The sequence below is a fragment of the Equus asinus genome, chromosome 7 (assembly GCF_041296235.1).
Source record: "Equus asinus isolate D_3611 breed Donkey chromosome 7, EquAss-T2T_v2, whole genome shotgun sequence".
NCBI classification, from domain to species: domain Eukaryota; kingdom Metazoa; phylum Chordata; class Mammalia; order Perissodactyla; family Equidae; genus Equus; species Equus asinus.
The window spans coordinates 48,691,350-48,706,453 of NC_091796.1; the positions used below are offsets into that span (position 1 = coordinate 48,691,350).

Genomic DNA, 15,104 nt, shown 5'->3' on the forward strand with positions numbered 1-15,104 from the left:
TATCTTCCATCTTTTACATCTATGTTTTTCTTGACCTGTTTGAGACTTTAAGAAGAGCCTGTTGTACTTGGGATGCAAAGATGTGTTCCTTCAGCAAATCCTTTTTACATTTTACATCCTACTTTGTGCAAGTTCTGTGTCAGGCACTGGGATAGAAAGAGGATCCCTGCCCACAGTCCTCTTGGAGGTGCTAGGTATACAAATAATCATAAGGGAAGTGGGCTATGGCAAGAGTATAGAGTGCTGGGTTTAAGGTGGTAAATATTCCATGGGCTCACACAAAAATGTGGAAATTAAACAAAATGCTACTGAACAGCGATTGGGTCAATGAATAAATCAAAGGAGAAATCAAAAAATTCCTGGAGACAAATGAAACTGAAAATACGACATGCCAAAATCTATGGGACACAGCAAAAGTGGTTCTAAGAGGGAAGTTTATAGCAATTCAGGCCTACCTCAATAAAGAAGAAAAATCCCAAATAAACAACCTAACAGCACATCTAAAGGTACTGGAAAAGGAAGAACAAAGCCCAAATCAGCAGAAGGAAGGAAATAATAAAAATCAGAGAAGAGGGGCCGGCCCAGCGGCTTAGCGGTTAAGTGTGCATGTGCTGCTTTGGTGGCCTGGGATTCACCGGTTTGGAGCCAGGGTGCGTACATGGCACCGCTTTGCAAGCCATGCTGTGGTAGGCATCCCACATATAAAGTAGAGGAAGATGGGCACGGATGTGAGCTCAGGGCCAGTCTTCCTCAACAAAAAGAGGAGGATTGGCAGCAGATGTTAGCTCAGGGCTAATCTTCCTCAAAAAAAATAAAAATAAAAAATCAGAGCAGAAATAAATGAAATAGAGACTAAAAAAAACCAGAAAAAATTAATGAAACCAAAAGCTGGTTCTTTGAAAAGATAAACAAAATCGATAAACCCTTAGCTAGACTCACCAAGAGAAAAAGAAAGAAGACTCAAATAAATAAAATCAGAAATGAAAGAGGAGAGATTACAATGGACACCTCAGAAATACAAAAGATAATAAGAGAATACTATGAAAAGCTATACACCAATAAATTGGATAATCTAGAAGAAATGGATAAATTCTCAGAAACATACAACCTTCCAAAACTGGACCAAGAAGAAGTAAAGAATTTGAATAGAACAATCACTAATAAGGAGATTGAAACAGCCATCAAAAACCTCCCAAAAAATAAAAGTCCAGGACCAAATGGCTTTCCTGGTGAATTCTACCAAATATTCAAAGAAGACTTAATATCCATCCTTCTCAAACTCTTCCAAAAAATTGAAGAGGAGGGGAAGCTTCCTAACTCATTCTATGAAGCAAACATTATCCTGATACCAAAACCAGACAAGGACAAAACAAAAAAAGAAAATTAAAGGCCAATATCACTGATGCACATCGATGCAAAAATTCACAACAAAATACTAGCAAATCGAATACAACAATACATTAAAAAGATCATACATCATGGTCAAGTGGGTTTCATTCCAGGGATGCAGGGATGGTTCAACATCTGCAAATCTATCAACGTGATACACCACATTAACAAAATGAAGAGTAAAAATCACATGATCATCTCAATAGATGCAGAGAAAGAATTTGACAAGATACAGCATCCATTTATGATAAAAACTCTAAATAAAATGGGTATAGAAGAAAAATACCTCAACGTAATAAGGGCTATATATGACAAACCTACAGCAAATATCATTCTCAATGGAGAAAAACTGAAAGCTACCCCTTTAAGAAGAGGAACCAGACAAGGATGCCCACTTTCATCACTCTTACTTAGTATTGGAAGTCCTAGCCAGACCAATCAGGCAAGAAAAAGAAATAAAATGGATCCATACCGGAAAAGAAGTGAAACTGTCACTCTTTGCAGATGACATGATTTTATATATAGAAAACCCTAAATAATCCACTAAAAAACTTTTAGAAATAATAAATGAATACAGTCAAGTCGCAGGATACAAAATCAACGTACAAAAATCGGTTGGGTTTCTATACACGAACAATGAAGTAGCAGAAAGAAAAATTAAGAATACAATCCCATTTACAACTGCAACAAAAGGAGTAAAATATCTAGGAATAAACTTAACCAAAGAGGTGAAAGACCTGTACACCAAAATGTATAAAACATTGTTGAAAGAAATCGGAGAAGACACAAAGAAATGGAAAGATATTCTGTGCTCTTGGATTGGAAGAATTAACATTGTTAAAATGTCCACACTTCCTAAAGAAATCTATAGATTCAATGCAATCCCTATCAAAGTTCCAACAAAATTTTTCACAGAAATAGAACCAAGAATCCTAAAATTTATATGGAACAGCAAAAGACCCCAAATAGCCAAAGGATTCCTGAGAAAAAAGAACAAAGCTGGAGGTGTCACACTCCCTGATTTCAAAATATAGTACAAAGCCAGAGTAACCAAAACAGCATGGTACTGGCACAGAAACAGACACACAGATCAATGGAACAGAATGGAGAGTCCAGAAATAAACCCACACATTTATGGACAGCTAGTATTCGACAAGGTAGCCAAGAGCATACAAGGGAGAAAGGAGAGTCTCTTCAATAAATGGAGTTGGGAAAACTAGAGAGCCACATGCAAAAGAATGAAAGTAGACATTATCTTACACCATGCACAAAAATCAACTCAAAATGGATTAAAGACTTGAATGTAAGACCTGAAACCATGAAACTTCTAGAAGAAAATGTAAGCAGTACACTCTTTGACATTGGTCTTAGCTGCATATTTTCAAGTACCATGTCTGACCGGGCAAGGGAAACAAAAGAAAAAATGAATAAATGGGACTATATCAACCTAAAAAGCTTCTGCACAGCAAAGGAAATCATCAACAAAATGAAAAAACAACCTAATAATTGGGAGAAGATATTTGCAAACCATATATCAGATAAGAGATTAATATCCAAAATATACAAAGAACTCATACATCTCAACAACCCAGTTAAAAAATGGGCAAAGGATCTGAACAGAGATTTCTCCAAAGAAGATATACGGATGGCCAACAGGCATATGAAAAGATGTTCAACATCATTAGCTATCGGGGAAATGCAAATCAAAACTACAATGAGATCTCACCTCACTCCCGTCAGAATTAACAAGACAGGAGACAACAAGTGTTGGAGAGTATGTGGAGAGAAGGGAATCCTTGTACACTGCTGGTGGGAGAGCAAACTGGTGCAGCCACTATGGAAAGTGGTATGGAGTATCCTCAGAAAATTAAGAATAGATCTACAATATGATCCAGCTAGTCCACTGCTGGGTATTTACCCAAAGAACTTGAAAACACAAGTGACAAAGATACATGCACCCCTATGTTCATTGCAGCCTTATTCACAATGGCCAAGACTTGGAAGCAACCTAGGTGCCCATCAAGGGACGAATGGATAAAGAAGATGTGGTATATGTACATAATGGAATACTACTCAGCCCTAAGAAATGATGAAATCCGGCCACTTGTGACAACATGGATGGACCTTGAAGGTATTATGCTAAGAGAAATAAGTCAGAGGGAGAAAGTCAAATACCATATGACCTTACTCATAAGTAGAAGATAAAAACAATGACAAACAAACACATAGCAACAGATATTGTATTGGTGGTTACAATAGGGGAAGGGGGAGGGGGAGGGCAAAAGGGGTGATTAGGCTCATATGTCTGGTGATGGACTGTAATTAGTTTTTGGGCGGTGAACATGATGTCATCTACACAGAATTCGAAATATATTACAATGTACATCTGAAAGCTATATAATGTTATACTGAAAGCTATATAATGTTATAATGCAATGTTACTGCAATAAAAAAAGTGGAAATAAAATGATACAGCTAAACAAAATCAAGGAGAATACAAATAAAAAGAAAGCTTAGTAATACTAACATCCCACAGTATAGAATATAATGCACAAATTGTTTTAGTAAAATAAGATGGTATATAATAAAGACAAAGAGCAAGTAAAAAAAATATATACTCTATGGGCTCAGGAGAGGCAGGGTGGAAGAGGCGGAATTTCCATTGCCTGTGTGGATGGATAGAACTTTAGTAAGTGGCAGTGAGAAGCCTACAGGGAAGGTGTTCCAGGTAGAGGAACCAGAATGAGCAAAGGCACAGAGGTCAGCTGGTGCAGTTTAACAACAGCACAAGTAATGAAAGACAAGACTTGAAAGGTAAATGGGGGAGATGTGGCTGGGCTGTGGACACCAGAGTAAGAAGTTAGTTATTAATTCAGTAGGTAAATGGGGGTCCACTTTTACCTGGGGTGATCATCATTTCTAACTTCTCATTGATTTACTCTTTTTTGGAAGGCAGATTCTGTTTTTTTGTTTTGTTTTGTTTTGTTTTCACAATTAAGAATTTTATAGCCATTACCATGTAAAAAGCTGAAGGCAGTCCTTTCTTATATATTGAATATATTTTAACTGAGTCAAAAGATCATGCTTACTCAGTGGTGGACTTGACATACTGAACTACACTGCTCTCAAATTTTCTTGGAGCACAACCATCCCATAGAGGGGGACAAAGAAGAAAACTTACACCCACAGTCTCCACTGAAATGTACAGTGACAAAAGGCGAGCTCTGCCCTAGGGAGCATCTTGGAAGTTAATTCTTAAATGTTCAAAGAAAAATTCGATCCTGATGTCTAACCAAATGTGTGACCAAATGTTTTCATCTAGTATGTAACTTTGGCTTCTTTCTTATGTGGTAATATGTCTATGTACAACTCTGTCTCTTGACGTTATATAAAGATATTTACATAACTCAGAAGCAGCACCTTGGGGTATGCAGCCCCATCAGTTCATGAGGTGAGAGACCACAGTGTCCTGCCCTTCACTACACCACTTCAGTCCAGCACTCTGCCTAGCACATCACAGAAGCCCAATAAAGGATGAGCCCATCGGCAATTTTTCAAAAACATTTTGGTTTCTTTCTATAAAATTTTGCTATTATAACAAGGAGCATAATTAATAACTATTTAGCAAGGACAACTAAACATTTATGGGTATTTTCCCTTCAATGATCTTTATTTTTCCCATTTTTTTTCCCTAGAAAGCATTTACCAGTTTAATTATTTGGTGAGGGAACTGAATCATTACTTCTCAAAATTTAGAAGAGTTACACCAGGTTGGAAGAAAATCTCTTCCAAGGATGTGGACACTTACAACATACATTTATCTCCATCTCTATAGTGTAGATTTGAGAAATGAAGATGATGTTTTTTGTATTGTTATAGTGATTCTCAACTGTAAAATAATAATAATAGTAACAAAAGTTAACATTTATAGAGCACCTACTATGCACTGGGCATCATGCACTTCATATTCGCACCCTAAGATTATTATCACCTCTATTTTACAGTTGAGGAAATGGAGCAGAGAGGTTAAGTAATTTTCCCAAGAATCACACAACTGGTAAAGAGTAGATCCACGACCTAAGCCCAGGGCCTCAGAGATAACATGTCAACCACTACCCCATAACTCTCTTCCTCCATCTACCAGCTACAACTCTGGTTTATTAGACATCGTGGAAACTCAGTAACATACATTATTTCCTGTAATTAGTCTTAAAGGATTGTCCAGTCCATCTGAGCCAGCAGCTGAATGCAGCTAAGTGAGTTACCCCAACTGACATCACGTGGAACAGAAGAACCACCCAGCTGAGCCCAGCCCACCCACAGAACTGTGAGAAAAAAAAATAATTTGTGCTGTCTTAAGCCACTAGGTCTTGAGGTAGTGTGTTACACAAGAATCAATAACTGAACAAAGAATTCTCATTAGAAATATATATCAAACTCCTACAAATCAACAAGGAAAATATAAATAGTTTAATAGAAAAATGGGCAAAAGTAGAAATAGGCATTTTATGAAGAGGAAACACATATGGCAATAAACATTTGAGGAAATGTTCACCAGCACCATCATTAGTGATCAGGGCAGACCACTGTGCTGTACCACTCAACAGGCCCAAATTTAAAGTTTGAGGATAACAAGTATGGAAAAGGATATGGTAGGAGTATGAATTGGTGAAAAAGCTTTGGAAATTGTTTTGGCATTACCTCCTAAAATCAGAAATTCACATTTCTATGACCCAGCAGTTCTACTCTCAAGCTCATAACCCAAAAAGAAACTCTTGCACGAATCTCATGGCATTGTGTTCAAGAATATTCATAGCAGCACTGTTCACAAGAACAAAATCTTGTAAATAAACTAACTGTCCAGCCAGAGGAGCGTGAATGAATCAACAGTGTATATTCACACAACGAATGAATATATGAACAATAATGAATAAATGAATATATACAACAATGTGAAACAACATGAATAAATCTTAGCAATATCACATTAAGTGAAAAAAAAGCATGATGTACTTTTTATAAAGGTAAGAGTAACCAAAATGAAAAGCACTTACTTTTTAGGGATATACAGATATAATAAAAACTATATAAAAAGGAAAAATTAATAAAGGATTCAGGATGATGGTTACCCCAGATTGTGGGAGACAGAGGGATGGGAGGTGGGAAACCACGTGGCTAAACCTAAGTTATCAAGGCCCTATTTTTGGCTTTCATAGCAAGTTTATGGATGCTGTCACACTATTTAAAATCCATCCATCCATATATACATTAAAGCAGAGCATGCAAGGACCGATGGTGAAAGTATATCGTAAACTGAGGGTTATGAATAATCCATAATCCAACTCTGCACCTGAGGTCCAATATTTTTAAAATAATCATAAATAAATAAAAGCAGGACAAAACCTGATAGAAGTCAGAGAAGAGGGGACAGAGAGAATAAGGAGGATTCTTACAGCCTTGTGTTTAATTATTCATTCATCCATGCAACAAACCTGTACTGATAATATACCCTGTACCAGAGACTGTTCCAGACAGAGATGAGGAGACTGAAAGATGAACAGGACAAGGGACTCACACTCTGAATTCTGCCAAGGCTAATATCAGCCTAGTCATACAGGAAATAGCAAATGTAACAGAAGGGGCTAGAGGGAAAGGGGACAGGACCGTTCAAACAAACAAGTAAACCGAGTTGAGTTCCAAGGTTGGAGGGCCCCGGAAGATAAGCCAATGTTTGCCCAGAGGCCCATGGAGTGACCTAGACTTTTTCAGAAGGGTGGAAAAAAACAGTCTCTCCTAGTTGCAAATATTTTTGACGATTCTCCTTAACTAAAAGCCTCTCATGTATACTTTGCAACTGAACTCACAATATGAACACTGTAGTGTTCTAAGAAACTAGAGGTTGATTGTAGCACTGTTTCCTAACATAACTTTGCTTTTATTGTTTGCACATTCATTCATTTATTCAACTTTTCCAAATTGCCTACAATACGTAGAGTACCACGTTGGATGCTGAGGTAAAAATAAACACTAAGAGTTGGGCCCTAAAGATACGCAGTGGGAGAGAAGTAACTCAAACATCATGTATTACCAAAAAGTGCTGGGACCAAGATAGCACGAGAATGTGGGAGCCCAGGAGAGGCACACCACGCTTCATTTTGCTTGATCTTCACAACACTCTGAGGTGTCTAACAAAGTATTCAAAGCTTAAAGATGAAGAAGCAAAGACTTAAAGAGGTGAAATGCCTCGCCTCAAACCTCACAGCCAGGACATGCAGAAACCAGGACCTGTGCGTGGGTCTGGTGACGTTACTCACAGCCCAGAACACTTTCCATCCTGGCCTAGCTGCTCTGCAAGCTACATCAAAGAGCCCTGTTTTAGACTTGGATGGAGTGTGAGGTTACACTGGAAGAGCAAGTACATGATTTTCCAAACAGCTGCCTAAGACCAGATGTGTGGAAAGAGACCCAGCTCAGGAGAGAACCCTGCCTGACAGAAGCTCAGATGCACGCCCTTATGGCAGGCACAGAAAACCCGGCAAGATGAGCATTTAACCATACTCATCCATCAACAGCCCCATTGCATATCACCACATTTGTGCTGCCATGAACCTACTCCTTGCCATCACTCACAAAGGTTCCTGAGGTTATGGGCCTTAAAGGCAATGTCTCAAGTGCCCAAACCCAAGCCAGCTGGAGCCCCGATGTGGAGAACATTCTGGAATGCACCCATTCCAAACTTGGGATTGCTCCTTTAAAAAGACCTTGTTCAGAGCATTCTCCCTTCTGAGAGGCACAAAAGCACATCAATGTGGTTACCACTGATTACGACAAGCATTCTGTAAATTTACTGAAGATCTGTAAGTCTGCACTTGGTGGGGTGAAGGGGGATCACGTATCATGGGAGAGCGCCCAGCTCTGTGGCCCTCACACAGATTTCACCCCACCAGGAGGTGGAGTGTTGCATCTGTGCTGTGCGAGGTTCCTGGAGGTAGGGATTTGAAGCATCTATAAAAAAATAAGCTCAAGTTTGGTTCCAAGTATGTTTTTTAAAAAGGCAGATAAGACAATGTCTGCAAAATTTATACCTATTACTCAAAAGTTGTGTCCCTTCAGGGGCCAGCCCGGTGGCACAGTGGTTAAGTTCTCATGTTTCACTTCCGTGGCCCAGGGTTCACCAGTTTGGAGCCTGGGTGCAGATCTACGCACTGCTTGGCAAGCCATGCTGTGGCAGGCATCCCACATATAAAGTAGAGGAAGATGGGCATGGATGTTAGCTCAGAGCCAGTCTTCCTCAGCAAAAAGAGGAGGATTGGCAGCAGATGTTAGCTCAGGGCTAATCTTCCTCAAAAAAAAAAAAAAATTGTGTCCCTTGAAGCCAAATACTGGAGGTTTTTTCTTTTAACTAGGTTCAAAGAGATGCACTGGGGAGCAGAACGATGGAGGTTCAAATCCTGCCTCTACCAGTTACAGCTTCGAAATTATTTGGCCTCCCTTGAGCTCTGTGTTCTCTTTGTTAAAATGGGCTAACAGTGCAAATCTTACGTGGCGGTTGTCAGGATTCAATGAGACACTGTCCATAAAGTGACCATGCCGCCATTGGAACTGCTGGGGTGTTCACTTAAAATGCACATCTTGGGTCCGGCCCTGGACCCACAGAATCAGCATCTCTGGTGGGAGCCAGGAATGAGAATTTTCTTTTCTTTTTTTTCTTTCTGCTTTTTCTCCCCAAATCCCCCTAGTATATAGTTGCATATTCCAGTTGTGGGTCCTTCTAGTTGTAGTACGTAGGATGCCGCCTGAGCATGGCCTAATGAGTGGTGCCATGTCCATGCCCAGGATCTGAACCAGAGAAACCCTGGGCCGCCAAATCGGAGCGTGTGAACTTAACCACTTGGCCACAGGGCCGGCCCCAGGAATCAGAACTTTTATAAAGCACCCGGGTGATTCTTCTGCCCACTGCAGTCTGGGGCCACGGAGGTCACAGTGACAGGCATGTGGGGGGTGTGCCACTAGCAATGGATCTTGCAGCAGCCATGACAGAAGCAGCTGCATTGATGGCAGGGATGACAAAAGGAAACATCCATGTGCCAGACATGGCACCTTGCACTTGGCATGTGCTGACTCTTCATTTTCATGGCAAATCTATAAGGTGAGCACAATCATCCCTTTTTCAGATAGGGAGACAGAGGCACAGAGACGTTGAGCAATCTGCCTAAGTGGTGGAGCCAAGACAGGAAGGCAGGGAAGGAGGACTCCAGGGGGCGGGGGAGCCATCCAGGAGCAGAGAAGACACCTCAGGGATGTGGGCTGGGCCAGAGAAATGAGTGTTCTCCCACTAGGCAACCTGCCCCACCAAGCAAAGGAAGATGCTTTTGGCTTCTTGATCCACAGACAACAGAATTGTGGGGTTTTTTTCTCTACTGGTAAAATGTTTCACTATATTCCCTCTCTTACTCTCCTAGAAATTATTTCACACACTCCCCAACCTCTTCTGCCTTCTTTTCTTCTCCTGATGAATCTACTGAATTTGCTCACCTTTCAAACCCACAAACCTCCCTGCATCTGAGCCCACACAGTCGCCTTGCCTCCCATTGCTATGAAGAAGCTGTTTGTGCTCCAAAGCGCCCCCTAAACACAAACACACGCTGAGTCCCATCCCTTTTGCCTGTTCAAGGACTTTGCATCTGCAATCACACCCCTAAACACACACATTCTCCTGCATCTCAATTTATCCCTCTGCTGGGTCATTCCCATCAGGAGATAAACAAACAAATGCGCTTAGAGCAAAAGCCTCCCACTTTCCCCTCACTGGCTCCACTCGACCCACACTGAGCCTTTTCCTGTTTCTCATTCACTCCAAGCATGTTCCTCCCTCAGGGCCTTTGCACCTGCTGCTCCCTCTCCCGGGAACATGCTTCATGTTTCTCCCAGACTTAAGTCCCTTTTCTGAGAGGTTTTCCCTAACAACTCCATCTAGAGCAGTGCTGCCCTCTACCATCTGTTTCTCTCCTCTTATGCTCTTTCTTTCTTCTGAGCAGGAATCACTTATCATTTGCTTTATTTACTGTCTATCATCTTTTCCAGATTGTTAAGAGCCCTGAGGGCAGGGAGTTCATCTATTGTTCACTACCTAGAATGGGATCTGGCACAGGGTAGGCACCGAATATTTGTTCGTTTTGTTAATGAATGGAAATGGCATAAACTGTTTTGTTACTCACTTAAGGAAATATACTAGAAAGTGATAAACAAGTTAACTAGTGATGGGGAGAAGGGGTAATCCCAGACACGGACCCTCTCTCTCTCCAGAGAAAGAAATGCGTGTGTGTGTGTAATTTTATCTTTAACGTCAGAAGCTGAACTCCAGATTTTAAAAAATAATATGAGGAGGCTGGCCCCCTGGCTGAGTGGTTAAGTTCGTGCGCTCCGCTGCAGGCAGCCCAGTGTTTCGTCAGTTCGAATCCTGGGTGCGGACATGGCACTGCTCACCAAACCACACTGAGGCGGCGTCCCACATACCACAACTAGAAGGACCCACAACGAAGAATATACAGCTATACCAGGGGGCTTTGGGGAGAAAAAGGAAAAAATAAATAAATAAAAAATAAAAAAAATAAATAAATAAATGTGAAATGGCAGACCGATACCTGTGTCACTAACTCAGCTATTAGAAAGCACAGGGTAACTAAACCTAGATTTGCTTTCTCCATTCTAATGCAAATCTACTTGTTCCATCCCTCAGGCCTCTCAGGAACCCATTCTTAGCTCCTAACTTCTGACCCCTTGCCTGCTGTGGCCAAGAAGTGCCACTCAGGCTCAACTCAGCCTTCCCATCTTTAGATGGAGCCCCACCAGTTTCAGAGACTTCTCAGCTACCCATCTTCCTTGCTTATCTTTCCATCATGGCCAAATTAGAGAAGAAACAAAGAAAGTGGTGGTCATTCTTCTGGCTACAACATGCTTCTTCATTGTGATTTCTTTCTATTCCAAAGAGGATTCTCAGGCACCTATGCCTCCCTCTCCTAATCGACTCCACCCATCACATCCGGCCCCTTTTCTCAATGCCTTGTTATTTTGACTTTTTTACTGAAATAGGTTTCCTAACAACCTTTAATTAGAGTTACCATTTATTACACACTAATTATGTTCCAGGTGCATATGGTTTACTTCATGTAATCCTCAGAATAACCTTATGAACTAAAAGATATTATAGCCCCATTTTACAGATGATGAAACCAAGGCTGAGAGAGGTTAAATAACTCACTCAAGGTCACATCCTTAGGAAAGGATGCTTTCAAAGTGACGTCTACTGATTCTAGAGCCCAGGCTTTTAATTATGGCACCAAACAATCTACTTTGGGGTTCTAGGACCCACTGGTTTCTTCTTGAAAGAGCCCAAGAAGTTCTTTCCGGAAGTTTTAAAAGCCATATTTTAATGGTTTCCATACATTCCTCTTCCTTCCACTTCTCCCTCTGTTCTCTTGTTCCCTATGTGTTGTGTTGGCATTTCACTGGCCATAAGGGGTCGCTTGGTACCTGTGGTTGCATGTAAGTGGCCTGCTTTACAACAAACTCGGGTTGACGAGGGAGACCAGGTCACATTTAGGCCTGCCCATTTAATGCCAGAAACCCAAAGTCCTTCCTCTTTAAAGCTTTATCCAAAAGGCTAGATTTATGAAAACAGGTCTGCCCTGAGAGTTTATGCATTCAAACATCAACTATTGAACTGCAATGAGTCAGCTACTGTCCCCAGGGAGACAGTCTGACCCTGACCTGATTCATTCCTCAAACCAAGCTTTCCCTCTCAATTCCCTCTGTTATTATTTTAATCTCCTTATAAAATAATTACACTCTTTACTGCTTTATCTTCCCATTCGTTCAATTCTCTCTTTTCTTCATCTTACTAAAATTTTATCAGTTGCCTAAATTCTTTTGAGGGCCAGAAAGAGTATAAATATATACAAAAACAGAATGAAGTATTTATAAAGTCTAGAAGGGACACAGAGATGTCACTCAGGGATAACATTCAAAACACATAACCACTAGGGCAGTGTGGCTCTCTGAGTTCCTAGAACACACCAAGAAGGTTCCCACCTCAGGGCCCTTGCACCTGCAGGTCCCTCTGTCTGGAACACATTTTCCAAGCTTCTTCATGAGTCTGGCTTCCTCTTAACCCTCAGGTTTCTGCACCATCAACACCTCCTTAGAAAAGCCTCTCCATCTACTTGATCTAGAGAAGCTTCCCTTCACTAACCTCTCTGAAAAAATCCTGTTTATTCTCTCTAAGACACAATAATAATCCATACTTGTTGACTTGTCTGCTCATTGGTAGCTGTATCCCCATAGAATGCTAGCTCCATGCGGGCAGTGACCTTTTCTGCCTTGTTCGGAATTATATTCCCAGCCCATTATATCCCCATCCTCTGTGCCTGGCACAAAGATGTCAGTAAATCTTTGTTAAGTATAGGAGCAGATGACTATCACACACGAGTGTGTATACACACGTCTGCAAGTAGCAGTTCCTTCCAGAGTTAATAAGAATCTACATTAGGGATCATCCATAAAAGACATTCCACCAGCTCCTGTCGAGTTTCCAGGGGTTGAGGTGGTCAACGAGGACAACAAGACAATCTGATAGTAACAATCAAGACTTCGTTCACTTACTGTGAGGGTGCAGGCAAGAGGTAAAAGAGAAAGGGGCTGACTCCCCAGTTTCCTTTTTTTCCCCATGGAACGGCACCAGGCAAGGGTCAGATGACAGAATAACTATCTCACTGCCAAGGAGTCCCAAACAAAAGACTCCTGTCTTTTTATGGGCCCAGGGTGTTGGGAGGAAGGAGAAAGGAAGGAGCAGGAGTAGAAACGTACTGAGTCAGAGTGGGGAAAAGTGCCTCAGCCGAAGCACCCCAATAAGGAATTGTCAGTAGGCACCTGGGGAGTGCCGCCATTGGAGCCTCTGAGGAGAGGCTCCTGGGCTGAGAAGGCAGACGTGCACACCAGCAAGGCTGATCCAGGGCGCCTGAATCCTTGACTACAGCTCCCTCCAGAAAACTGCAATGCACCCCCTGTGTCCAAGTCTGGTGTGGGGAGGGCAGCTTTCCCTCGTGAGGCCTGCCAGTCAAAGCCTTCTAATTGCCTGTGGTTGCGCCTCAAAGACCACACACAGGATTTTGACCCGAAGAGGGACTTCTCACCGCCCCCTCTTTAAAAATCATTTCAGTGGGCAGCACACTTTGCACGGGTAGCTCTTTTCCATAGCTGAGCTCAGTCCTTTGTGCTGCAACATTATACCCCCCTTTTTATTTTACCTTTAGTGAAGATGGAGAACTGTTGGTTACAAACATTATAATGATTCTGAAGGCCCTTGGCCTCATCTTCCTCATGATTAATCAAATGGTTCTACTGTGATTTGTTTCAGCGACAATCCTCCTAAGCTACAGTGACGGCTGCTATGTGTAATAGCCACAGGAAAACAATACTTCACAACCAAGGAAAGCAAGTGATCAAAGAAAAACGAGGCTGCACGTAACACCAAGTGTGTAGCGGGGAAAGAGTTACTTCAAAGGCAACATGGTGCTCAGAGAGAGGGAATGACGATTTTATCAGGTCTAACCTTTCTATTAGAAAGAGTGACTTTAACAGCTATACTTTTATTCAAATAAAAGTCTACTAGGGGCTGGCCCCATGGTGTAGCAGTTAAGCTCACATGTTCCACTTCAGCAGCCCAGGGTTTGCTGGTTCAAATCCCAGGTGTAGAACTATGCACCACTTATCAAGCCATGCTGTGGCAGGCGTCCCACATATAAAGTAGAGGAAGATGGGCATGGATGTTAGCTCAGGGCCAGTCTTCCTCAGCAAAAAGAGGAGGATTGGTGGCAGATGTTAGCTCAGGGCTGATCTTCCTCAAAAAAATTTACTAAGTTGACTTAAAAGATAAAAATAAAACAAAAGAAAGAAAACTGAACTAATTTATAACAATCTTACCAATAGATTTTCCTAATGAGGTCTCTCAACACTTCCTATTAATTTTTATGGCTTGTTAAAACTTTCAAAGTTCAATGTCACATTAAAGAAACAGTAAATGATCAGCTGTCACAATGAAATAAGAAAGCCACTTGGAAACAGATGAGACACACAAGAAAATTTGAAAGTCTGAATTTTTATGTTCTCATCATATCACTATGCAAACTACCTTGTATAGAATCTTCGCCACCAATGTCTTTTGTGTACACGAATCGTCAGCAATATTTAGTCTCCGCAGAGACAACCACAGGACATAGGGAATTGAGCTTTTCATTTCACAGTCCCACTCTTAGCTTCCCCTGCTGCAGGCCACAGAGCCCCCACTGGTGAAGGAATCATCTGATCACTGCGCTCTGTGCAAAAAAGGGATCCAAGGCTCACAGGCATCCATAGTCCCCAAACTTCCACTCACCCCATTCGCCTTAGGCAAGCCTTACCTGATGCCCCTTGGATATGCTCTTCATATTTAAAGATGACTCTTACTGTGGGTGATCCCTCAATATTTGCTCATCAGAGAGCTCTCCTCATTTTGTTTAGGGACTACATTTTGAGTTATCAGATTGCAAAGCCTCAAAAGCGGAGACCCAAGGGTCACTCAGAGAGCCTCAGGCAGTGCCCCCATGTTCCACCCTCCCATACACAGACAAGACTCACTCACTGAATGGTCAGTAAATACCGCTGACTGACTGAGAGAC

General features: G+C 41.5%; 1 protein-coding gene across 2 annotated transcripts in view; it reads right to left on the bottom strand.

The window, feature by feature from the left end:
* The window catches only part of LAMA3 (laminin subunit alpha 3), a 255,342-nt gene that overhangs the window by 227,966 nt on the left and 12,272 nt on the right, over positions 1-15,104 (bottom strand). The window lies entirely within an intron of this gene.